The following is a 27771-nucleotide window of genomic DNA, read 5'->3' as shown; positions in this document are numbered from 1 at the left end:
GCCAATTATTGCTTGTATAATTAATAAAATCATAGGTTGCTGCTTTGACACTTCTAAAATGTTAAGAAAACAAGTCTTAAAGTGTAAATCTAGATAATGCTTTAATAAAAGTTACCACAGCAAGACAGACGGCGCTGTTTTGCCTGAGCGAGCGGCAGCCCTCTACTGCTGTGCTTTGGCACAATTCATCTCGTGTGATGAGCTTACTTTCGGCCCTGTCCTAAAAAACTACAACACATTTCCACTAAGATCAGGAACAAGCCAAGGTTCCCCACTCTCACCACTCTTATTCAACATAGTTTTGGACGTTTTAGCCACAGCAATCAGAGAAGAAAAGGAAATAAAAGGAATCCAAATCGGAAAAGAAGAAGTAAAGCTGTCACTCTTTGCAGATGACATGATACTATACATAGAGAATCCTAAAGATGCTACCAGAAAACTACTAGAGCTAATCAATGAATTTGGTAAAGTAGCAGGACACAAAATTAATGCATAAAAATCTCTGGCATTCCTATACACTAATGATGAAAAATCTGAAAGTGAAATCAAGAAAACACTCCCATTTACCATTACAGCAAAAAGAATAAAATATCTAGGAACAAACCTACCTAAGGAGACAAAAGACCTGTATGCAGAAAATTATAAGACACTGATGAAAGAAATTAAAGATGATACATATAGATGGAGAGATATACCATGTTCTTGGATGGGAAGAATCAACATTGTGAAAATGACTCTACTACCCAAAGCAATCTACAGATTCAATGCAATCCCTATCAAACTACCACTGGCATTTTTCACAGAACTAGAACAAAAAATTTCGCAATTTGTATGGAAACACAAAAGACCCCGAATAGCCAAAGCAATCTTGAGAACGAAAAAAGGAGCTGGAGGAATCAGGCTCCCTGACTTCAGACTATACTACAAAGGTACAGTAATCAAGACAGTATGGTACTGGCACAAAATCAGAAAGATAGATCAATGGAACAGGATAGAAAGCCCAGAGATAAACCCACATTTGGTCACCTTATCTTTGATAAAGAAGGCAGGAATGTACAGTGGAGAAAGGACAGCCTCTTCAATAAGTGGTGCTGGGAAAACTGGACAGGTACATGTAAAAGTATGAGATTAGAACACTCCCTAACACCACACACAAAAATAAGCTCAAAATGGATTAAAGATCTAAATGTATGGCCAGAAACTATCAAACTCTTAGAGGAAAACATAGGCAGAACACTCTATGACATAAATCACAGCAAGATCCTTTTTGACCCACCTCCTAGAGAAATGGAAATAAAAACAAAAATAAACAAATGGGACCTAATGAAACTTCAAAGCTATTGCACAGCAAAGGAAACCATAAACAAGACCAAAAGACAACCCTCAGGATGGGAGAAAATATTTGCAAATGAAGCAACTGACAAAGGATTAATCTCCAAAATTTATAAGCAGCTCATGCAGCTCAATAACAAAAAAACAAACAACCCAATCCAAAACTGGGCAGAAGACCTAAACAGACATTTCTCCAAAGAAGATATACAGACTGCCAACAAACACATGAAAGAATGCTCAACATCATTAATCATTAGAGAAATGCAAATCAAACCTACAATGAGATATCATCTCACACCAGTCAGAATGGCCATCATCAAAAAATCTAGAAACAATAAATGCTGGAGAGGGTGTGGAGAAAAGGGAACACTCTTGCACTGCTGGTGGGAATGTGAATTGGTACAGCTACTATGGAGAACAGTACGGAGGTTCCTTAGAAAACTACAAATAGAACTACCATATGACCCAGCAATCCCACTACTGGGCATATACCCTGAGAAAACAATAATTCAAAAAGAGTCATATACCAAAATGTTCATTGCAGCTCTATTTACAATAGCCCGGAGATGGAAATAACCTAAGTGTCCATCATCGGATGAATGGATAAAGAAGATGTGGCACATATATACAATGGAATATTACTCAGCCATAAAAAGAAACGAAACTGAGTTATTTGTAGTGAGGTGGATAGACCTAGAGTCTGTCATACAGAGTGAAGTAAGTCAGAAAGAGAAAGACAAATACCGTATGCTAACACATATATATGGAATTTAAGAAAAAAAATGTCATGAAGAACCTAGGGGTAAGACAGGAATAAAGACACAGACCTACTAGAGAATGAACTTGAGGCTATGGGGAGGGGGAAGGGTAAGCTGTGACAAAGCGAGAGTGGCATGGACATAGGTACACTATCAAACGTAAAATAGATAGCTAGTGGGAAGCAGCCGCATAGCACAGGGAGATCAGCTCGGTGCTTTGTGACCACCTAGAGGGGTGGGATAGGGAGGGTGGGAGGGAGGGAGACGCAAGAGCTAAGAGATATGGGAACATATATATATGTATAACTGATTCAATTTGTTATAAAGCAGAAACTAACACACCATTGTAAAGAAATTATACTCCAATAAAGATGTTTAAAAAAAAAAAAGCTTATCTTTATCAGCTTTGAACTGTAGAAGACATTAATTTATTCTTTCCCAGAGAAAAGGAAATATGTGCTGGTGGATAAACAGTTGTTATACACCAACTACATTGCTATAGAGTATCACATTACTACAATGATTAACAGTAATTAAGTTATTTGAGAAAATGACTGACTGCAGTGATTTGTTCTAAAATCAGCCTAGACCTAAGTTGTTAATTATTTCCACTATGCCTAACAGCAATTCCAAAGGCTCTAACTTCAATCAGAGAGCATAATGTAATGAACTTGCCAAAGAGGCACTTTTACGATGCATATTAAATGTGATGAAAATGTGAGAGTTGGAAACTTAAAAAAATTAACACAGGGAACACTGCAAGATAAGGGTCCCACACTATTGCTAATTTTCACATTACGCATTTGTCAGATTAAAGGAATGAAATAAGTATTGCTTACCTATGCAGTAATTGAGGAACTTTATACGAATGCATATATCTGTAAAGGGCACAAAACTCAATAAAAAACATTATTGAGTATTATTGTGAGATGAGTTATAATTAGAAACATTAAAAGCGCACTTATTACAAAAACTGATGGATGAGTGCTAAGTTCTAGACTTTTTTTAAGAGCTGTCATCAAATCCATTTTACTTCCAGGCTTCTAATAAGCCCAGAAATCGCATAGATAGGCAGTAGGCTCAATGGAAAAGCACAGGATTTGGAGTCATAGAACATTGGAAATTCTAGTCTGGCTCTACCATTTACTTACTGTGTTAGGCAAGTTATCTAGCCTCTCAGACCCTCAGTTCCTTCAAGCATACACAATAGGAATAATAACAGTACCGACCCCCATAGGATTGTCATTCAGACTGAATGAAATAATACACATGTGAAGTACTTAACACAATGCTTGCCAACAGATCTCAGTAAATGGTACCTGCCTTATTGTTGGGCTATTTTCAAATTGCAGAAACACACTGTTGTGCCAAATCAGAATGACAACTAGACTTTCGAGATCCACTTTATATTCTGAAACACTGAAATATTTAAATACAAGTGCTCAAATAGACAACTATGTTTATCATTTAAACTCATTAAGAAAAAATATTATTTCTTATACTTCTTTGTAGTCCAATAGCAGGACACTTTGCACCAATTAAGTGCTTAGTAAATTTTGGTGAGTTTTTTCCAAACAAATCATAGTTCATCGACTCTCTATAAGCAAATATTCCTCCACAGTTTTATAAAATTTGTAAGAGGAAAATATGCATAGGAAAATATGCAAGAACATATTTTACAGTTATCTCAGGAATTTACTGGAAATTCAGTTGTGCAAAGATAGACTGGGAATTCTACAAGTCTATCTGTTCAAGTCTCAGTACACAGTTTAGATATTATAAAACATTCTTGATTTCTCCATTTTCTTCACCCTCACATGCAATCAGTTACAAGCTCATGAACATCTCAGACTCTACCCACTGCTCTCCAGTTCCACTGCCACTTCCCGTGTCAGGAGCCATAACTTCTCACCCAGATTTCTATAGCAGCCTCTTACCTAGTCTTCCCTCCTGGCCTTCTCTCTCTCATAACAATTTTATATGTGGCAGCTGGTGTAATCTTTCTAAAATGCATGTCACTTCTCTCCCTAAAACCCTGATTTAATACCAGGGCAACTATTTCCCTCAGATAAAATTCCAAAGCATTAGCATTGCATTAGCATTGCATATAAAGTCCTCATGGTGAGCTGCTCTGTACTTATGCCTTCAAACACATCTATGGCCACTCACCCATCCCCACTCCCTGTTCCAAATACAAATCACACTCCAGTTGGAATAAACTGCTTCAATTCCTCAAACACACCATTCTTTCTAACATACTCATTTTCTTCCATCTTGAGCACTCTTTTTCTACTTCTTCAGCTGGTTAACGGCTACTCATCCTTTAGGTCTAGGCTTAGAAGTCACTTCTTTTTACAAAATCTCTCCAGAGCCCCTAAGTTTGGATTAGGTCCTCTCTTATAAGTGATTATAGCAATATATGTCTCTTTATTTAACCATTTATTCACTCAAGAAACATTTGTTGAGTGCCTACTACTTACAAGCTCTGTTCAAGACACTGGGATTCAGTAATAAAGCCCAAATTCTCCAAGAACTCATATCATAATGGAGTAGGCAGAAATTTTTTAAATAAGCAACATTTATCAGATGGTCATAAGTGGCTTGGAGGAAAACGAAATTAGAATAAGAGGAATAAGATGTGCCAAATTGAGGTGTGATATTTTCTGACAGGATGTCAAGGAAAGCTTTAGAGAGAAGATAACATTTGAACAGAGACCTGAAAGAGATAAGGGAGTGAGCACGGTGAATTCTGAGGAAAAGGAGCTGCAGGCAACAGGAAGAGCACATGGTATGACCCTCGGGTAGTGAACAGCTTGGCTGTATGCCTTATTTGAGGAAGAGCAAGGAAACTAGTGAGACTGGAACAGAGTAAGGAAGGGAAAAGAAAGGAGGTCAGAGAGATAACAGGGAAAGGCAGATCATTTCAGACTTCGGTGGCATTGTAAGACCTTTAGATACTTCACCACACGAAATAGAAAGCCAAAAGACAGCTTGAGGAAAGCATAAAATGGGGACCCATCTGGTATGAGTAGAGCACAGCATCAGCAGTAGAAACCAGGAGACCTGTTAGGTTATTGCCATATACATGATGAGAGCTGATGGTGACTCCACGTAGCAAGGAGTGGTCAGTTTCAGTGGTCAGAGGTACTTTGAAGATAGGACCAATAGCACTTACTGACAGACGGGATGTGAGAGATGAAAATCAAAGGTGTCTTCAAGTTTTTTGATCTGAGCAACTAGATGGATGGAATTCCCATTACTGAAATGAGGACTGTTGCAAAAGAAGGTGGAAGCATGAGAAAGGCATAGAAAGTAAAGTGGGGTACTTAACAGTCATTCAAGTAATGACATCAAGTAAGTAGCTGTATAAACAAATCTGCAGTTTGGTGGGGAATTCAGGATATAGACATTCATTAGTGAGTCATCAGCAATCCTATACGAGACCACCTAGGAAAGGAGGGGAAATAGAAAAGAGATGAAGCCCAGGGACTGAGCCCTCATTTGGGAAGATGTAGAGAAACTAGTGAAAGAGACTGAAAAGACATGACTGGTGAAATAAATATAAAGAGAACATGAAACTCTGAAAGCTAAATGAAGAAAGTGTTCTAAGTAGGAGTGATCACTGTCTCGACTAAAGTTTACAGGTCAAGTAAAGTAAGATTAAGAAATTATCATTTAATTTGGTAACATGGAGGTCATTGGTGATATTTATACGAGGTATTTTGACGGAAATGTAGGCTGAAAACGTAACTATGTAAGGTTTGGGAAAGAACAGAAGGAGAGAAAACAGAGTCATTGATTATTGGTCAATTTTTCTATAAAGAGGCCCAGAGACAAGTAGCATGGCTGGAAGGAAACATGGGTTCAAGGGAAGGTTTATTTTTGAGTTAGGGGTTTGTGTGCTAATAGGAATAAATGAATGAATATTCTGTAGCAAGAGGATCATTTTAATATTTATCAAAGGGCACACTAATATTGAACATTTGTGATATGCCAAAAATATAAGAATATCCTGTGATCAACTTTCAGGTACAAAGGTTTTATCTGTGAAGCAATAATAGTAAAACAAACAACAACAAAGAGACCAGACTTATAAGTAGTTTCAAACATTGGTACCTGTTTTTTTATCATGAGGATTAAATAGTTCATTTTCAAATATTAAGGCAATATATTCATAGATTTCACTCCTGCTACAATTCTCTTTAAAACAGAATGAAGAATAGAATCTGTATACTACTCTCCTTTGTCTTCCATAGTGAATTTTTTTTATTATCTACACCAAAGACTTGGGGAGAGAAAAAGATCAATGGACAAGAGAATATAAATATGAATATTCATTTACCTTTGGTTTTATAATGCTCTGTCCTTCCAAAGGATTTCTTAGTGATTAGCTTAAATTTTTGATATGAAGATCAGTACAAATGTTTTTTGTGAGAACCCACAATGCTGTTCCTTCCAGGAATAAGGGGAAGGAACAATAAGGGTATCTGTCGGGGACTGGTAATAACTCAGCATGTAGAACAATAGAATGACAACCATAACCCCAACAATGATTACCAGTTACCAAAGAGCTGGTATCTGTTCCCTGTCGTGCTTGGTGCTTTCCAAGCACTGTCTACTTTTCACAAAAATCTCTGACTCAAAATTATTATCCTCATATAAAAGATGAGGGAACTGATACTCAGAGAGAATATATAATTTGACGAATCCTTCCAATTTAGTAAGCTATAGAGCTGGAGAATCAAACTCAGGACTGATGGCTTCCAGAACATACCTCTTTCCAACATGCCAGCTGCTTCTCTACTACCAATGTTCTGCAATTTAGTGGGTTAAATCTATGTATAACTTTAAAAGATCTCTCTCTCTCCCTATATATTTTACCCTACTATCCATATTCTCCTAAAAATGATTCTATCATTACCGCAGATAAATATTAAACAAATATACCAACCCCTAATAATAAGTATCTGTCCTTCTAGGTTTCCATTGCCTTGAAAAGTACAGACTAAAGGCAATTCTGCCTCACACTTGACCCAAACAAAACTGTGATGCCTATAAAGGGTATATAAGTAAGAATTCTTATTAGTATGCTATGTACCCTTTGCTTAACTATTCTGAATTTTTCTTTCTTACATAATTGCATGTAAATGTAATGTTAAACATTAAACAAGCATCACATTGCTGTGACAATAAAAGATATTTTTTGATTCGGTAACAATGAGAGAAGTTGCAAAATGGGAAAAGGAAGGTCTGAGTGGAGTCTTTTATAGGCATATAAAATTAAAATGACAGAGCCCTTTATAATCCTGCCAAAATGTAAATTCTTGAGTATATGATAGACTAAAAGCTTCGTCTTTTTAAAACTGACAAAATACATCAGACTTTAACTGACAGTAGAGTGATAATGGAAAGGAGATGTGGCTTAATTGGAGTTCTCTCCCTGAAAAGACAGAGCTTTGTAGTGTCATTTTAATTATTTCTAGCCATTAATCCTGCCATCATCTACTACTTTCTCCATATATTACACCAGGAAGCACTCCCTGCTGTAAATGCTATGATATTTAAAAAGCAAATGCCCACTGAAAACAAAAAGGCCCAGACTAGATTCATTGCCGTAGCAAACTGCTCTGGAATAACATAAACTGACTTTTACATCATGAATGTTCAGGATGGAGAACATGGCTAATTTCATTATTAACAATAAACACTCTTGTTCAGATGCCTATTTAATCTAATAATGACTCATCTGTTGCGTTAATTATTTAAGTAGTTAATTAGTTAATGTGATACTTAAGTTTCCCTTTAGTATGAGTCTTTGATTATCACTACACCGCTTTTACACAGCTGGATAAACACAACACTAAAAACACACTACATTAATGGCCACTGGTAGCAATTGTAACTGACAGTCTTCCCCAAAATGTGAAGTACTATAAAAGGAAGGCATGGTCTTAAGCCTTCTATGAACCATTCATTTCAGGTATAAGTCACAGTCATTACTTTTTTTTTAAATTTTGCTTCTTCAAGAACCCACTGACTCAATATATTCCTTTTTATAATAGATCCTTTTTAAAATTTTTACTACATATAACTACAAAGGCTGTATAATATTTTGATGCCCACTGACCTGAGTAAGTAATTAATACACACTGAAGTCCATGCATTTATCTATTTGTAGTATTCCGATTTTACCCACCCAATTTCTGAGGCTTTAATTTAAATTTAATTTACAAACAGTTAAAATTATGTTTAGCCATTTTTAAAGGTAAATGTATCCAATTAGTATTTTACTTCCAATCATAATTTCTAAGTATCATGCTATGTAATTAAAATCAATAAATGAACCATTACAGTCTAGCCCAGAAATATGCCAAAAAGTGTATTCTATGGGGAGTTGAATATAGCCTCAAAATTGTAATTATCTTAATTTTTCAAGTTCTCTCTCATTCCTCCAGTTCTTTTTATAGACATTTACAGATTACAACTCTCTGATATTAAATTAAAAGTTAATTTTTATTGAGTTGCATAGAGTTGACTGATTTTCCCAAGTGCTTTCAAAGCAAAAATGTATTCCACTGTATTCCTTTGTAACAGATTACCAAATGTAAGTTGTTGATAGTCATTAGAGATCCTTTTAAGATTAGAAGTTATGTAACACTGAATTAAAAATGCAATGCCAGAACCTATCCACATAGGACTATCCTCAAATAGTAATGTTTTCTAAGAACTCTACTTTTAGGATAAAAATATTACGAATTTATTTTAATAGCTAACTTCCAAGATAGCTGCTTGTATAACTACAAATTCAACCTAGGTTCCTATACGTGTGGTCTCTAGAATAAGAACAGATGTCTAGACATGAACCTTACATGAACTCTATGCCTAGATGTGGAAAAATCTTCAGTGGAAGCAAACTTGAGTTATACTCAAAGAATTAAGGCACAAAAGTGAAATCATCTTACAGAAATTTCCAACGACCAAGACTAAAGACAAAGAGGATATTTCTGGCCAACCAATCACAAACAGAGAATAGAGTGGTAATTAGGAGTATGTGTTCTGGAATCTAAACACCTGAGTTCAAAGTCTGAACCACCACTTGTTGGTGACACCACTTGTCAACTTAGTAAGAAAATAAACTTCCCTCTGCAGCAATTTTTTCATCTGTGAAAGAGGATAATAATTATCTCTACTTTATAGGATTGGTGTGAGAATTAAATGGGATAATAAATGTACAGCACCTACAAGAGTTATTAGCATATGATAGATTTTCAATAAATGTTAGATATTTATAATAATTATTATTATACACTTTTCCTTTACTCAATCCATTCTGCATGTACTCTGACTACTTTGACCTAGTATGTGGGTGTGGTACATTGCTGGGCTATATATAATTCTTAGCATTTATACTTCTGGAAATATTAACCCATAACACATTATGATACTTTTTTTTTACATTCCAAAAGTAGCTTGTGAACATTGGAAATAAAAATAAATAAAAGAATTTCCCAGGGACTTCCCTGGTGGCACAGTGGTTAAGAATCCGCCTGCCAATGCAGGGGACACAGGTTCAAGCCCTAGTCCGGGAAGATCCCACAAGCCGCGGAGCAACTAAGCCTGTGTGCCACAACTATTGAGCCTGCGAGCCACAACTACTGAGCCTGCGTGCCATAACTACTGAAGCCTGCATGCCTAGAGCCCATGCTCTGCAACAATAGAAGTCACTGCAATGAGAAGCCCGTGCACCGCTCACCGCAACTAGAGAAAGCCCGCATGCGCAACAATGAAGACCCAGTGCAGCCAAAAATAAATTAATTAAAAAAAAAAAAAGAATTTCCCATCCTCTGTCTCCACTGCTATTCCTCATACGTAACCAATATAGTAAAAGTTTGGTGTACATCCTTCCAAACATTTTTCTAGGCTCTTCGTTATCTTTAAATATCTTTTCTAGGCTATGGTTTGTTCTACAAATAAGGAACGACTTAGATTATGGGAATGTTAGATTATATGTGCTGGGCATAGTTTATATTCTCATGGCTTGACTTTTTCTAATCTTCAGTCATTTTTTTTTTCATCTCTTCACTGAAACGCAGATAAAACAGTCTAATTGATTATGAGAGGAGGTTGATTGGAATGGGTATATAGAGAAAGGCAGGAAAAAAGTAAGACTGTATGATGTATATATAATATGGATGTATATTATATATATATATACATACAGAGGCAAACTAATACCAGAAATTTTATAAATAGATGATGTGCCTGTGAAGGGAACATAAATTCATAATCACTCCAACACACTTCATCAGACATTTAATAAACACTCAACGGTTCTGTTAGTACCAGGACAATGAAAAGAAAATAGAGCAGCAAGCAGGAACCACTCCCATGAAATGAAATTACCAGCATAAACTTGATGATTAAAAGATGAAGCACTGCAGCACAAAGCTGCATAAAATAGATTATTGTGTGGCTTGGAAAATTCATTGTAAGAAAGCGAGATGGAAGTTGGGTACTTGAATTGACAATCTCTTGTATGATTTCAAATATCTCTGACAAAAGAGACTGAACCCCAAGAACACCCTCTAAATATCCGAAGCTACAAGTGCTTACAGAACAAAAAGAAACTTCAGAGTTTGCCTTTATTTTAGCAAAGGGGAAAAATTACATTTGAAGCTCAAAGTAGTTTTTATTTTAAATGAAATTCACTAAATATGTATATAAACTATATAAATATTTGATCTCAGTGAAATGCAGTATCTATGAACTATTTTAATTAGTTATATAACATAGTATTCGTTCTAGAGAAATGAAATTAATCTTACTTTTCTTTCTCTCCCTTTAAGGTTTAGTTCAAATATGTGCCTTCATAATCCTCAGAACCCTGCGGTTCTAATTTAACTCAGGAAGAGAAATCTTTTGAGAAGGTATACCAGCATTTCTTAAAGTTAAAAAGGGGTTTTAAATATTGGATTCACATATAGTTTCATGAATTTTGACAGTTAAAACAAATGATTGAAAAGCATTTCTCAGTGTCAGCAAGTCTTTTTTTAGGGGCTTTGATAAATTAGTTGAACTAAACAGTTTTAAAGTGGTATGAAATGTGGAATTTTACCATATCTCTTCTAAGATTTCTCTTTATGCTGTACTTTAAGCTGACTTCCCCAAACTTTGAAAGTTAGTAGGATAAACACAAATAGTATTAAATCTGTTAGTTTCAAAAATCACATGACCTCCACAAACCCTTATATAGCCAGGTTTTAAAAAAAAAAAAAGCAAATTGATTATCCTTCAACACACAATGTCTTTCAGCCCGTTGGTATTATATAATAAATTTCAGCATTGCTGCATTTAATGAAATAAATCTTAGTAATTGACAAGATCAAGGCCAAAATGTTTCATGCTTTGTTACTAAAAAGCAACTAAGATGAAAATCATTTATTAGCTATTCAGGATAATCTAAACAAAACAAGGAACACTAATTTTCAAAGCACTGAATCTGCTCAGACATCAGGCTCTCTCCTGCCATTAGAGTACCATCTCCTACTACATTCCTCCCTGCCTCTTACCTTAGAATTGTCCCAAGATGCCACAGTGGATCAGATGGTCCACTGGTCCACTGGGTACGATTTGCCTCTGCTGTGCTGTTCCCCTGAATTTCACGTTAGAGAAATAGCACAGTTTCTTTCTTCACTTTTGCTTACTGTGCTTGTTCTTGAAGGCTCAGCTGAAAGTGCTATCTCCTCCATGAAGCCACTCTCAACTACAAATTGGCATGTGCCATTGGCACTTGCCATCTGCCTCTACAAGGATTAAATCACGTGCTGCTGCAGCTGCTGACTTTCAACACCCCCTGAAAGGGGCTCAGGTGGAGCTCAGAGCAGAAATGAGGTGCTCTGTGCTCTGGGGAAAACTGGCAGAACACGTCTTCAGATAGATAATTTCAGGAGGAGCCAATTTTATGAGCCCAATTCTTGTATCTCCTCGTATCTAGAAAAGCACTAAAATCCTTCATGGTGACGACTGTTCCTCGTGACTAGCAGAAACCTTCTGCAAAAAAAAATGTGCTCGATTGCATGTACTCCCCCTTCACCAAACATATATACTGACCTTCCCCCCCTACATCTTTGGAGCAGTTTCTCAGAGCTATCTGAACTGTTGTCTCCCGGGATGCAGTCCTCATTTTGCCCCCAATAAAACTTAACTCGCTACTCTCGCATTGTACATTTTTTTAAGTCGACACCTCCCAAATTTCCTTGGTGCCTCCTAGCTCTGAGCATAAAACCTCATTCATTCCTTCCTCTGTGAAGCCACAGCACTTTGCTCATGATGCTTTTCAGGCACCCCAAGGATTTCTTTGCACAAAGACCTGCAATAAAATATTTTTTATCCTTTCAAATGGGGGGAATAAAGACTGGTCATGACGTATCACCCGTTTATCTGCTTTGAGTTGCACAAAATTTGAGCGGAGGTGAGTTACTGATTGTACAGGTAAGTGGCACAGGAAGAAGAAAACTAACATTTCTTCAGCATGAACTTTGTGCCAGGATAGCTATTTTATGACTGTTGACAACTTTAACTCTAAAAATAACACTTTATGTTAGGTATCATTATACAGCTGAACCTTGAACAACTGGGGGAGGGGAGGGATTTAGGCAGACCCACCATCCATGCAGTGGAGAATCCCCATTTAATTTACTGTAGTCCTCTGTATACACAGGTTCCTCACTACATGCAGATTCCTCCATACCTGTAGCTTCCTCCTTATCCACCAGTTTCATATCTGTGAATTCAACCAACCGTGTATGGTATTGTATTTACTACTGAAAATAAATCTGCCTATAAGTGGACCCACGCACCTTCAAACCCCTGTTGTTTAAGGATCAACTCTGCACATTTTTCTGATTTGAAAATTGGAACTCAGAGAGTCACTTGCCTCACCTAGTAGTAAATCTGCTTTGCTAATCAAATGAGTTAAAGTGTAAATCAGCTCATTGAAGGTTGATAGGCAGTATGGCATAGCAATTAAAAGCATACGTGATTTTTGAAAGCAAATAAATTTAGGCTTGAATCCCAATTCTGCCAATTATGAGCCAAGAAACCTTAGACAAGATCTACATCGCACTCAGCCTCAGCTGCTCCAAGTGCACTATGGGGACGATAGTGGTATCAACCTCCCAGAGATTGTGTGTAGTGTGTTAAACTCCCATGAGACTACTAGCACAACGCAGTTATATAATGTCCAGTCCATCCTCTTGAAATTATACCATTTCCTTCTTGTAAAACTTCTTTCAAAGGAGAAGTTGCTATTCTAAAGTGTGATTTACTGTTTAAGTATGAGGAATTTTAAAGGATTGTGGTCTCTAAAGTTATAAAAGAGAGGCCTTATTTCTTAGCAATTCTGGGCCCATAACCTCCTTCTCACTTCTTAAACTAAATGTGCAAACTTCTCCCTGAATTCAAATTACGGTTGGTGAAAGCAGGATGGAAAATAAGACATGTACATCCCTAAGAAACAGAGCAGGGGATGAATTTATTTGAACTAATTTTATGGTGGTTTTCAAAGCTTTAATTTCATGTTGACTTTAGTCCTTTGCTTGTAATAAGGAGGATTCCTCGCGAATCCAGAAGTTCACACTTTAAGAACTACATTTACTGTAGGCAGGTTGAAACATACAGCAGCCCAGTAAAGAGTGGCTGGGCTCCAGATACAGTTACCTTACAATGTCTCCATCTCCTAGGACAGTAAATAAGAGGACACATCAGAGACTGCCACCCTGCCACAGGATTAATGTACAACCAAGGAAACAACAAAGTTTAATCCAAGTGATGAAAATGTGCTTGTGCCACCAATTCATAACCATTAAACATTCATTTTGAAGCCTGGATGCTACTGAGAGCTGCTGAATGATGACCTTTCATCAGCTCATCACTCTGATCCTATATGACTTCAAGAAAATCCTATAACTATACTGCTCCCCAGTTTCCCTCTCTTCTATTCCACAAAGATCTTGTAGGTAATAATGAGATCGCCTAGGTTGTGTCTTAGCTTTCTTTTTACAAGCCATAAAACTGCTTTACTATTGTTAAAAGATAAATTGAGACATCTTAAATTTTCAGAATTTATTTGAGCAAGAATTGATTTTAATTGGTCAGTGCCAAACTGGTAGTGGTTAGGAACAAACAGGAGCTGGGGAAAACTTTTATAGAGAAAAGATGGCAGCAAAGTAAGGATATTATTAATTGGCGATAGCTTAGCACCTAGTTGGCTATTTGAGATTGGTTGTCCTTAGGTTTTGATTTCACAACGTTGAGGTATTTACATTCTTAGACTTTGGTTTGCTGAGGTAAATGCCATGGCATTAGAGCCACTTCAGTCTAATGGCCTCCTTGTTTAATTAATTGAACATTATTTAAAATATGTTTGCATTTTCTAGTTATATTAGATAAGACCCAAATTAATTTTAACAAAATAAAAATTTACAGGTGTCATAATAAATTAAAAACAGTACTTCTAAGAAGTAGGAAAAAATATGTCATACTTAGGGAAGTACATAATAAAGAAGGACTGAACTTAAAACGTCTTGGCTCTTTCTTTATAATATTAAAAGAAATATTTTATGGAAAAGATAGTCAGTTGGATTTACTCACTTTTGTATCTATTTAATCATGGTCAGAGTCTCTCTTTCACTTTCCGCTCTTAAGCAACCATTTTTCCAAGCTCCATTTGAAACATAAACCACAACTGTGCTAGTACTTTTCCCGTACAATTATCTGCTTTACCCAGGTTTAAGTTATTCAACAGCTATCATATTAATTATGTCTATCTGTTACATTATTCCCACAAGTCCCATAGACATTCTTTGAAATGGAGCATTCATTTTGTATTTGTACATATTTCATTATCTTCCAGAACATTTCATTAAGAAAAGCAATCATAAGGATTGACTTTCATGATAAAAAGCTTTATATTCACAGTCCTTCCTTTATGCTTGTTTAGTCATACTCATTTTCATAATGCTCTGTGATGGAGAATAGGAAAACTGCTGCTTATCTAGATTGCCAATATTCTGCTACCTCTGCCACATTTTTCTCTCACTTAAAGCTACAGCGAGGTTAATAGATATAACTGTTTTAAAATACAATTATTTAGTTATTTAAAGCACAGAATTAAATCATATAGAAATCTAAAATGACCAGTTGAGCCTATTTTTTGGCGTATTTTAGACACATGATGCTTCCTGTATATTTCTTCAATGGCAGAAATGGCAAAAAATAATACATATTTAAATTATATGTGATATATAATGTATGATATTATATGTGTGCATGTGTGTGTATATATATATATAAATGTATTTATTTATGTACTCATATGCTCTTAAATGCTTAAATCAAGCTTACTTGAAGCGAAAAGGTGGAAGACGTTTCAGTCAACCAGTATTCTTTCACTTAACGCTTAAAGTTTGCCAAGCATTTTTCCAGGCTCCAAGCAAAAGGGTTACAAAGTTGAAGAAGATGCAATACAATGACAAAGATATGCACAGAGTATTTGGCAAAACAAAGTGAAAATTCTTTTAGCCAAAGGAGGAAGAGAAGTTTTCTATGGCTCTCAAACTGAGACTTAAAGTTTAAATAAGAGCTGGACCAAAAATCTGGGAGAGACATTTAAGGCAAGGAACTATAAAAGTATCCATTGTTTTGAGACTCAACGCTGTCAATAGTAATTTGGTAAAATCAAATTCAGTGGGATGGTGGAGGCAGAAATCAGAATGTAGAAAAGTGTTTGAACAGTGAGGAAAAGAGGACAACAAATGATGACTACTGCTGCTGTAAGAAGTTTGGCTATGAAAGACAATGAAGACAAAAGAATTAGAAGTTCTGTGTTTGTCTGCTGAAGATGTGTATTACTAGGGTATTCTTCTATGCTAAGGTGAAAGAACCAGAAGAGGAACAAAGGCTAAAAACCTTGTTAATTGATAAAGTTCCCAAGGATTAAAAAAACAAAAAAAGAATAGGAGGGGATTGAATAATTTGCTTTAAGGGGAAAAGAATAGTCCTCTTTTCATTAGGAGGGAAGAAATCACAGTAAATGTCAATAAAAAACTTATGTAAAGAAAGAAAGTTAAGGTACTCAACAGATGATTTTGTGTTCTAAAAAGAGGCAAAGTTGTCTCCTGAGATAGAAGGGAGTTTGGATGCTTAAGGAGTGTTGTGACAAGGTATAGATAAGAAACCTGAAAGATGAAAGATAGTCAACCAGCACTAGGGACCCAAAGCCACTGAGGAAGTAAACCATGAATTCACAGGGGCACTAACTTTCATATTTGGGTGATTTCCTCAAGTTAATTAATAGCTCAGCATGTGATAAATAGGGTGGATGCTTTGAAAACTTGGGAGGTTTAATGTTAAGCCTATGGTAATACAGTGGTTGAACTCATTATGGAGACATGGGTGGATGGAAAATCAGTAAAGTCATAATGAAATGATGACTCTGGAAAACAAAAAGTTTTGACACTGGAGATCTTGATGGGATTGGTGATAGAGCTGAAAAGACAGAAGTTCATGATGAAAGTTTGGTGTGTTGTAATAAAAGACTTCAGAGGTGATAGGACATGAGTGCCACGGGCTGTGCTGTGTTCATATGTTGAAGTCATAGCCCCTACCACCTTAAAATATGACTATATTTGGAGATAAGTTCTTCAAAGAGATAATTAAGTTAAAATGGGGCCATAGGTGGGAGGTTGGCTAATGTAATATGACCGCCACGCTTATAAGAAAAGTTGATTAGGACACACTCATGCACAGAGGAAGACCATGGGAAAACACAGGGAGAAGATTGTCATTTACAAGCCAAGGAGAGAGGACTCAAAAGACACCAATCCTGCCAACACCTTGATCTTGGACTTCTTGCTTCCAGAACTGTAAGAAAATTAATTTCTGTTGTTTAATCCACCCCCTCTGTGGCACTTTGTTATGGCAGCCCCAGCAAACTATTACAATGAGCAACAGGGACTCCCACAGCAGTGATGAGGACATTACCCCAAAAGACCCTCCATATCTCCTGCCACCATAAGCAAGATCAGAGACATTTACAAAAGCAGGCATGTTAGAAAAAGGGTGTATCAGCTGGAAATTCTAACCATTAATTATATGTAGTAAACGTGTTTTAGGCTAAATATATGCAAATTAAATGTGTTAATACAACTTTGGGTTTGAGTGCTATTTTTTGTTTCTATATCCATCTTGGTTATAAGGCTAGAAGCTCCTTGAGAGCAAGGACTAGGTGTTACTATCTTGGTATTTCTGATGTCTTCATAGTGCCTGCACATAGAAAGTGCTTTGCAAAATTAGTTAAGGTAAACTAAAAGATATAGTCCTTGGAATATAAAAGACAGTGTGCTTTATTTTGCTATATAATCTCAGAAATAACACATGCAACAATACATGCTAAAGTGCTTATATGTATAAAGTTTATTAGCTAAGTTCCTCTTGGCAGCAAGTATAGGCAACAGAGGTTATAAATATATAATTTGATATTATAAATTACAATAAAAGAAATTTTAAAAGATAAGTTGGTTATGATTCCCATAAAGACAAAGTGTGTATTTCTTCATCCCTTTTAATGGTAAACAGAGCAAGAAAGACAGAATGGTGAAGTGGTACTTTCATTGTTGCCATGTTTCTAGGCACCCTGGATAGTGTGCCAAAGTAACAAGAGGTCAGGTGCTAGTAAAGACACATAGCATAAAACCACAGTAGAACTGTTCATTAGCTAGAGTGCTTGGAAAGTGTGTAGCTTTCTGAAAGACCATATAAAATACCTTTGATCTCACAATTTATGGCCAAAAAGTCCTTGATCATATTAACACTTTTGCTTTTAGACTGTGTTTCACTGTAATCATGATGGATTTTCTTAAGATGTACCTTTTATGTTCAGGTACAAATAACATAAGATATGATTAATGCTTGGCACTAAATTGGATTTTTTTTCATACGTGGGAAAACACTCATAAGGCAGACAGCAGCCGCATTAACATTCACAAGAGAGTGGGTTTTTCAAGGAATCAGCATAAAATAAAATATTGAAAATCTAGTGCAGTGTCAAGTTCATATGGGCAAATGAGAAAGTAGCTGTCTCAGCCTAAGTCTCATGGCTTTAAAAGTTTACTGCTGCTATTTGGGATAAAGTCTGAATATTAGAACTGTATTGAAGAGCCATGAGCACTAGATGAGAGGCAAGGCCCCTGGAGACCCTTGAATCTCACTCTGAAACACTCATTTAACATTGAATCCCTGTATTTACAGTTAAGGTGCCCGCAATGAACTGTCTGCTTCCTAGTAATTCTATCAAACCACTGAACTAATCAAAAACAAGAAAACAAACACCTACAGGGTGTTTTCCTTCCTAAAATTGATTCAAACTTAAATACAGGAAGAATAAATAAAGTTATTTTGGAAATGGAGGTTGCAGAAATTTTTATATGGTCATGGGATTTCAGCATTAGAAGACATTTTAAAAGGCATTTCGACCCCACCCTCATCCAAAGATCAAACAACTCTTCTGAGACAGGAATTCTCAAACTTAGGTTGTCTCAGAATTAACTGGACGGTTTCTTAAAACACAGATTGCTGCACCCCACCCCCAGAGCTTTTGATTTACTAAGTCTGAAACGGGACTGGAGAACTTGCATTTCAAACAAGTTCCCAGGTGACACTGAAGGTTCTGGTCTGGGGGATCACACTTGGAGAACTTCACGATTTTTAGTCTTTGATCATCGTTAGTGGTAAGAAATCACTAACTCAATTCAACGAACCAGTAACCCACTGTCTGCTCTCTGACTGGCATTGTGCTAAAGTGTACAAATGTAGAAAATAATTACTGATCTTGAAGAGATTTAGTTTAGTGGGAGAAACAGATATATAGAGCATTTCAATATAATATTAAATAACAAGCTAGACATAGACACAGGGTGTTATGAGAGTATAAAGGAGTGCCATCTTCCCAAACTTCAGTTCAGGGATGCCTTCCTAAGGCATGTCAAATGAACATGGCCTTGAAAGGGGGATGTTGAGTAAGGAACTTCAGTCTGAGGGAACAGGAAAATAAAGGTACAGAAATATGAAATAGCCAGGTATAGGAATTGTAGGCAACAGGGGTTTCAAAGATACAATTTGTATGACAAATTATAATTTAAAAAAATTTTAATGAGTTGGCTACCCTAACCATAAAGGACCTGTATGCATTTTCTTAATTCTTTTTTTTTTTTTTTTGCGGTACACGGGCCTCTCACTGTTGTGGCCTCTCCCGTTGCGGAGCATAGGCTCCGGATGCGCAGGCTCAGCAGCCATGGCTCACGGGCCCAGCCGCTCCGCGGCACGCGGGATCCTCCCGGACCGGGGCACGAACCCGTGTCCCCTGCATCGGCAGGCGGACTCTCAACCACTGCACCACCAGGGAAGCCCTTAATTCTTTTTAATAATATTTAAAATATCAATTATAACAGAAGGTTCTACATACGTCTATTAGTTAATACTAATAAAACACATGACTATTAGAGATCTCATTAGAAAAATTATCTGATTATGAGAATAAACATACTATGCATAAAGAGCACCTACTGTATGAATGTCCCAATGGCCTAGACAATTCCTTTCTACTTAAAGGGACAGAAGTGTTGTTTATATGTTGCTTTCCCAAAGAAAGGCAAAAGCATTTCACCTTCTTTTCAAATGAAAACAAAAAGAAAGGTGGCTTCCCATAGGCACTTTTAATAAGACATACAATTGACCCTTGAACAAGGAGGGGGTTAATCCGAGTATAATAATATATAGTTGGCCTTCAGTATTCATGTTTCCTCCACATCCTCTGATTCAACCAACCAGGGATCATGTGGTACTGTAGTATTTACTACTGAAAAATATCCACATGTAAGTGGACCCAGGCAGTTCAGACCCATGTTGTTCAAGGGTCAACTATACTTATAGTTGAGTCAGCCTGCAGGGGCCCTTAGAAGTCTAGTAATGACGGGTCAGTTATACTCTTTGTCAAAACTTTTAGAAGGGAAGTAGACCATGGTACCCTACCATCCTCAGCGCCCTTTCATCAGGCCGCCTCCTGCCCTGCTGGAACCCTAGGGGAAGGCAAAAGGGCCTTTTCACCTATGAATTTCAGTGCCATGGTGGAATTTGTTGTGACAGAGAATAATAAAAGAACAGAGAACTATTAAATGAGTCAGAAGTTCTCAGGGGCTGAGGGAAGCCAGCAGTCAACCCAATTCATACTCAAATTGAGCATGATGGTATGACAAGGGGAGAACTCGTAAAGCGCATACAATGTTGAGTAAAAGATTCTAGACACTATTGCATTTATACAAAGATCAAAAATAAGCATAACCAAATTATAGAGATAAATGTCAGAATAATGTGTTACCTTTGGGGAAGAAAAAAAGATTGTGATTGAGAGGGAGCAGAGGGAAGCTCATGGGGTGTGGCAACATTCTATTCTTTCACATGGGTGGTGGCTGCATGAGTATTACCTTTTGACAGTTCATTGAGCTGCAAATTTGTTTTTTATACTTTTTCTATATGTGGGTCATATTCATAATAAGAGTTTCAAAAAACTAAAAAACAACTTGTGCAAACTTCCCTTCCTCTTACTTGGTCAGAAGCTTTGCTCCTAAATATACATAAGACCTTCAATCCTCACAACTCACATAAACACAGGCCACAGTGCATATTATATTTGGGGTAAATGATCTGTTTTCCAAGTGAAACAGAAAGCTGTTGTTTTAATTCAGATAAGGGATGATTAGGGACAGAATTGAAGCAGAGAGGTGGGAATAGTGAAATAGGATAAATTCAAGAGAACTTGCAAAATAGCCCTAATAGAACTTAGTGACTAATTAAAAAGAGGTTAGGGTAAAAGTTTCAAATAACTGCAAAATTTATGACTTGAGTGACCATGGGCTGGTGATGCTTTTAACCAGTAGAGAAAATCTGGGATGCCATTTCTCCTCTCTAGGCTCTATTACCTGCTAAGCTAGAGATGTGCATAAACATAAATATCTCCTTTAACAAGGAAAGATTCCATTTCTGTGTTTTCCTGCCTTAATTGAAAAAAAATTTTTTGACTGTTGTCTATACAGAACTTGAAAATGCTTTACCAATGACTAAGGAGCACTGAAAGAAATTTTTCTTTGTTTTGTTTTTTACCTTCACGTTTTACAGATTGATGTGCTGACACTAAGACATCAGACTAATTTAAATAAAAAATTAAGGTAAAACCGATTAGACTTGGCCATCAATTGAATAAGGAGAAGAAAAGGAGGCAATGACAAATAGTGGCACTAAGATTAGATGTGAAGTCCTTCTCCCTAAAAATGTTGTTCTGCCTGATTGGTGGCTGAAGTTCCATTATTAAAGATCCATCTATGCTTAAGAATTTTCTTCTCCCTGATGTTTTCTTTGAAATTTCAAATTTTCATGAGAGTGATGTGATGAGTCTATCATATGACTGTTATCTTTCATTGGCAAGTTGGAATGACTATACACAAACATTTGTGGAAATTAAAATTAATTTAAATATATATTTAGCACAATGCCAGAGATATAGCAAGTGCTAACTACTGTCTCTGGCACCGAGGTCAAAAAGTAGCAGTTACAATTATTTTATAAGCTTAAACTCCTTGAATTTATGGCCAGGATTGTTTGAGTGACTTCTCCTCTGAAGAAATTAAAGAGTGAACAACTGCCATCCTTTTGAGTTTATTTGAGCTATATCAAAAGCCACGAACACCAATTATCTGTTCTAAGCTCCCACTCATAAAAATATGCAGTAAACCCTTAGCTAATTACAAATAACTATTTAGAAGTCACACTGGGATGATATAATGATAACAGCTAAATAAACACCAAAGTAGTTTGTACACTGGCAAACAAATATATTGCCAAAATCTCTGCAGGATTTTTGATTCCTACAGAGACAGACTAAACTATACAGCAACATTTTGGAGAGTAAAACATGATTCTAAAACTGCTACACAGTTGAATTATCTGGGAAGCTTTTCACAATCCCAGTGTCAAGTAACAGCTAATACCAATTAAGTCAGAACGTCTGGGGTAGAAGCTAAGCATCAATATTTTTTAAGATACCCAATTGATTCCAATGTGCTGCAAAATTTGGGAGCCACTGGAGTAAGGTTACAGTTTTATATCCAACATAACTGTTTAAAAAGCATTAGAAGATGTTCATTACAAGTTTAATTTGTGAAGGGAATGGGAATGATTCTTTGATCCCTTTCTCCCACTAGTCTACGATCACCATTCTCCCTAGCCTATTCCCTTAACAATCCAACATTACCCACCTTTTGAGAGGAGAAGAGAAGTGAGAAAGATCTTAAAAATATTAAAATTTGCAGTCATTCAGCATTAGAAGATTTGAGTATTACAATTCTGATTCTCATTATCTCAACCGTGTATCACCCACTGTGTGTTCAACACTCTGGTTGAATATCGGTACCATCTCCACTTGCCTCTGATTAAGGTCAAGATAAGAGGCTCTAGGGCAGCAGTCCCCAACTTTATGGCACCAGGGACCAGTTTCACGGAAGACAATTTTTCCACAGATGGGGGGTTGGGGGGCATGATGGTGGTGATTGTTCAGGTGGTAATGCGAGTGACAGGGAGTGGCGGATGAGGCTTCACTCACTCGCCCGCCGCTCACCTCCTGCTCTACGGCCCAGTTCCTAAGCAGCCCGGGGGTTGGGGACCCCTGCTCTAGGGCACTAATGGCTCCCTGCAAGCTCAGCCTAGACTCTGAGAAGTGAGAGAGACATGATTAATAGTAAGTATAAGGAGTCATTCCTTCCTTCTTCCTACATCTCAAGGGTCTAACTCCCTCTTCAGTCAATCCCTTTCTCAGGATCAAAAGCCCCACTTCGGATTTCTGCTGTCTTCATTGTGTCATGGAGCTCTTTATTAGGGGTTCCCCACAATTTTGGGTGCTTTTATTCTAGGAACTCCAACAGATTCTCACAGTGAAGAAACTAGAAAGCTCCCTGTGTGGCTCCAACAGCGTGAGACAAAGAGTAATAATTGTGAAATATGCCCCAAACTAACTCCATAACCAAGGCCTACCATCCAGGGGAAAAGATATTTCCATAGCCTTTTACAAGCTGGAAGAAGAGAATTCCTCCCACTCCATCCCCCTTTGGTATTCCTGCCTTCCCAAAGAGAAAAAAAAAAAGTCAACAATGGTTGGGAATTCAGTGAAATACATTGGGAATACTGCATCCAAGGAAGGCAGTAGAGAAGAGGGGTAGTGGAAATCCATACCAGTGGAGAAACAATTGTGAAGATCACAGCCCTGAGACACAGGTCCACTAAAACACTGAGATTTAACCAGAACACTATGGAGCACACTTTCTCCCCAACAGCTTACTATAACACAGGGCTCCAGTATAGTAACAGTGGATTACAACTTAGAGAGCTGCAGGACAGATTCCCCATGAGGAGGAGTACTTAGGAAAGCCCAAAGTCAAGAGGGGATAAAAAACAAGGATGGTAGAGGAACTTGAATTCTCTGACATCTATAGCTGCAGAAACATTAAACAAAGACAAAATTCTAGCCATATTAACGTATGTCCTCTTACTAAAGGCCTATTTACCTCAGCCCCTATTGCCCTATCCAACAAGTCTGGCTTTCAAAAAAGATTACACAGCATGACAAAAGACGAGAGAAAACACAAAGAAAATCAACAGACTCAGATGTGACAGAATTGTTGAAATTACCAGCAAGGGAATTTAAAATAACTATGATTAATATGTTAAGGGCACTGTTGTTATAAGTAGACAACATGCAAGAACAGATAGGAAAAATAAGAAGTAAGATGAATACTCTAAGAAACAAAAACAATGTTAGAAATCAAAAACAACTTGGCAGATATAAATAATCCCTTTGAGGAACTAATCAGTAGAATCAGTATGGCTGAGGAAAGAATCAGTGAGCTTGAGGAACTTTCAAGATGATGGAGAAGTAAGACGTGGAGATCACTTTCCTCCCCACAAATACATCAAAAATACATTTACATGTGGAACAACTCCTACAGAGCACCTACTGAATTCTGACAGAGGAATTCAGACTTCCCAAAAGGCAAGAAACTCCCCAGTGCCTGGGTAGGGCAAAAGAAAAAAGAAAAAACAGAGACAAAAGAATAGGGACAGGACCTGCACCTCTGGGAGGGAGCTGTGAAGGAGGAAAAGTTTTCACACACTAGGAAGCCCCTTCACTGGTGGAGACTGCAGGCGGCGGAGGCGGGGAAGCTTCAGAGCCACAGAGGAGAGCGCAGCAACAGGGGTGCGGAGGGCAAAGCGGAAAGATTCCCGCACAGAGGATTGCTGCCGACCAGCGCTCACCAGCCTGAGAAGCTTGTTTGCTCACCTGCTGGGGCGAGTGGGGGCTGGGAGCTGAGGCTCGGGCTTCGGAGGTCACATCCCAGGGAGAGGACTGGGGTTGGCTGAGTGAACACAGCCTGAAGGGGGTTAGTGTGCCACAGCTAGCTGGGAGGGAGTCTGGGAAAAAGTCTGGAACTGTCTAAGAGGCAAGGGACCATTGTTTCGGGGTACATGAGGAGAGGAGAGTCAGAGCACTGCCTAAAGGAGCTCCAGAGATGGGCACGAGCCACGGCTATCAGTGCAGACACCAGAGACCGGCATGAGAGGCTAAGGCTACTGCTGCAGCCACTAAGAATCCTGTGTGCAAGTACAGGTCACTATCCACACATCCCCTCCTAGGAGCCTTTGCAGCCCGCCACTGCCAAGGTCCCATGATCCAGGAACAAGTTCCCCGGGAGAACACAGGGCGTGCCTCAGGCTGGTGCAATGTCACGCGGGCCTCTGCCACCGCAGGCTCACACTGCATTCCGTACCCCTCCCTCCCCCCTCCTGAGTGAGCCTGACTCCCCTAATCAGCTGCTCCTTTAACCCCGTCCTGTCTGGGTGGCAACAGACGCCCTCAGGCGACCTACACACAGAGGTGGGGTCAAATCCAAAGCTGAAACCCAGGAGCTGTGCGACCAAAGAAGAGAAATGGAAATCTCTCCCAACAGCATAAGGAACAACAGATTAAATCTGAACAATCACCTTGATGTACCCTGCATCTGTGGAATACCTGAATAGACAACAAATCATCCCAAAATTGAGGTGGTGGATTTTGGGAGCAACTGTAGACTTGGGGTTTGATTTCTGAATCTAGTTTGTTTCTAGTTTTATGTTTATTTTAGCTTAGTATTTAGAGCTTATTATCATTGGTAGATTTGTTTATTGATTTGGTTGCTCTTTTTTTTTTTTCCCTTTTTCTCTTTTTGTGAGTGTGTATGTGTATGGTCTTTGTGTGAGTTTGTCTGTATAGCTTTGCTTTTACCATTTGTCCTAGGGTTCTGTCTGTCCCTTTTTTTTTTCCTTAGTATAGTTTCTAGCACTTGTTATCATTGGTGGATTTGTTTTTCGGTTTGGTTGTTCTCTTCTTTCTTTCGTTTTTTTAATTTTTAATTTATTTTTTTAAATATTTTTAATTTTTAATTTTTTTAATTTAATTTTTTTAATTTACTTTTTTAAATTTTTTTTATTTTTAATAATTTTTTTTACTTTTTATTTAAATAACTTTATATTATTTTATTTTTCTTTCTTTCTTTCTTTTTCTCCCTTTTCTTCAGATTCCAGTGGCTGACAGGGTCTTGGTGCTCCAGCCTGCTGTCAGGCCTCAGCCCCTGGGGTGGGAGAGCCGAGTTCAGGACATTGGGCCACCAGAGACCTCCCGGCCCCACTTAATAACAAATGGCAAAAGCTCTCACAGAGATCTCCATAACAATGCTAAGACCCAGTTCCACACAACAACCAGCAAGTTACAGTGCTGGACACCGTATGCCAAATAACTAGCAAGACAGGAATACAACCCCATTCATTAGCAGAGAAGTTGCCTAAAATCATAATAAGGTCACAGAAACTCCAAAACACATGACCAGACACGGTCCTGCTCACCAGAAAGATAATATCCAGCCTCAACCACCAGAACACAGGCACCATTCCCCTCCACCAGGAAGCCTACACAACCCACCGAACCAACATTACCCACAGGAGGCAGACACCAAAAACAACTGGAACTATGAACCAGCAGTCTGCAAAAAGGAGACCCCAAACACAGTAAGTTCAGCAAAATGAAAAGACAGAGAAATATGCAGCAGATGACAGAGCAAGGTAAAAACCCACCAGACCAAACAAATGAAGACAATATAGGCAGCCTACCAAAAAAAGAATTCAGAGTAATGAGAGTAAAGATGATTCAAAACCTTGGAAATAGAATGGAGAAAATACAAGAAACGTTTAACAGGACCTAGAAGAACTAAAGAGCAAGCAAACAATTATGAACAACACAATGAATGAAATTTAAAATTCTCTAGAAGGAATCAATAGCAGAATAACTGAGGCAGAAGAATGCATAAGTGACCTGGAAGACAAAATAGTGGAAATAACTACCACAAAGCAGAATAAAGAAAAAAGAATGAAAAGAATTGAGCACAGTCACAGATAATTCTAGGACAAAATTAAATGCACCAACATTTGAATTATAGGGGTCCCAGAAGAAGAAGAGAAAAGGAAAGGGACTGAGAAAATATTTGAAGAGATTATAGTTGAAAACTTCCCTAATATGGGAAAGGAAATAGTCAATCAAGTTCAGTAAGCACATGGAGTCCCATACATGATAAATCCAAGGAGAAACATGCCAAGAAACATATTAATCAAACTATCAAAAATTAAATACAAAAAAAAATATTAAAAGCAGCAAGGGAAAAGCAACAAATAACATACAAGGGAATCCCCATAAGGTTAACAGCTGATCATTCAGCAGAAACTCTGTAAGCCAGAAGGGAGTGGCAGGACATATTTAAAGTGATGAAAGGGAAAAACCTACAACCAAGATTACTCTACCCAGCAAGGATCTCATTCAGATTCAATGCAAAAATTAAAACCTTTAAAAGCAAAAGATAAGAGAATTCAGCACCAACAAACGAGCTTTACAACAATGCTAAAGGATCTTCTCTAGGCAGGAAACACAAGAGAAGGAAAAGACCTACAATAACAAATCCAAAACAATTAAGAATATGGTAATAGGAACATATATATCAATAACTACCTTAAATGTACATGGACTAACTGCTCCAACCAAAACACATAGACTGGCTGAATGGATAAAAAGACAAGACCCGTATATCTGCTGTCTACAAGAGACGCACTTCAGACCTAGGGACACATACAGACTGAAAGTGATGGGATGGAAAAAGATATTCCATGTAAATGGAAATCAAAAGAAAGCTGGAGTAGCAATTCTCATATCAGACAAAACAGACTTTAAAATAAAGACTATTACAAGAGACAAAGAAGGACACTACATATTGATCAAGGGGTCAATTCAAGAAGAAGATATAACAATTGTAAGTATTTATGCACCCAACATAGGAGCACCTCAATACATAAAGCAAATGCTAACAGCCATAAAAGGGGAAATCGACAGTAACACAATAATATTAGGGCACTTTAACACCCCACTTTCACCAATGGACAGGTCATCCAAAATGAAAATAAATAAGGAAACACAAGCTTTAAATGACACATTAGACAAGAT

This window comes from Monodon monoceros, unplaced genomic scaffold, assembly GCF_005190385.1.
Source record: "Monodon monoceros isolate NGI ecotype Baffin Bay Population unplaced genomic scaffold, NGI_Narwhal_1 Super_Scaffold_12, whole genome shotgun sequence".
In the NCBI taxonomy this organism is placed as follows: domain Eukaryota; kingdom Metazoa; phylum Chordata; class Mammalia; order Artiodactyla; family Monodontidae; genus Monodon; species Monodon monoceros.
Note: the sequence above shows the minus strand (reverse complement) of the source record.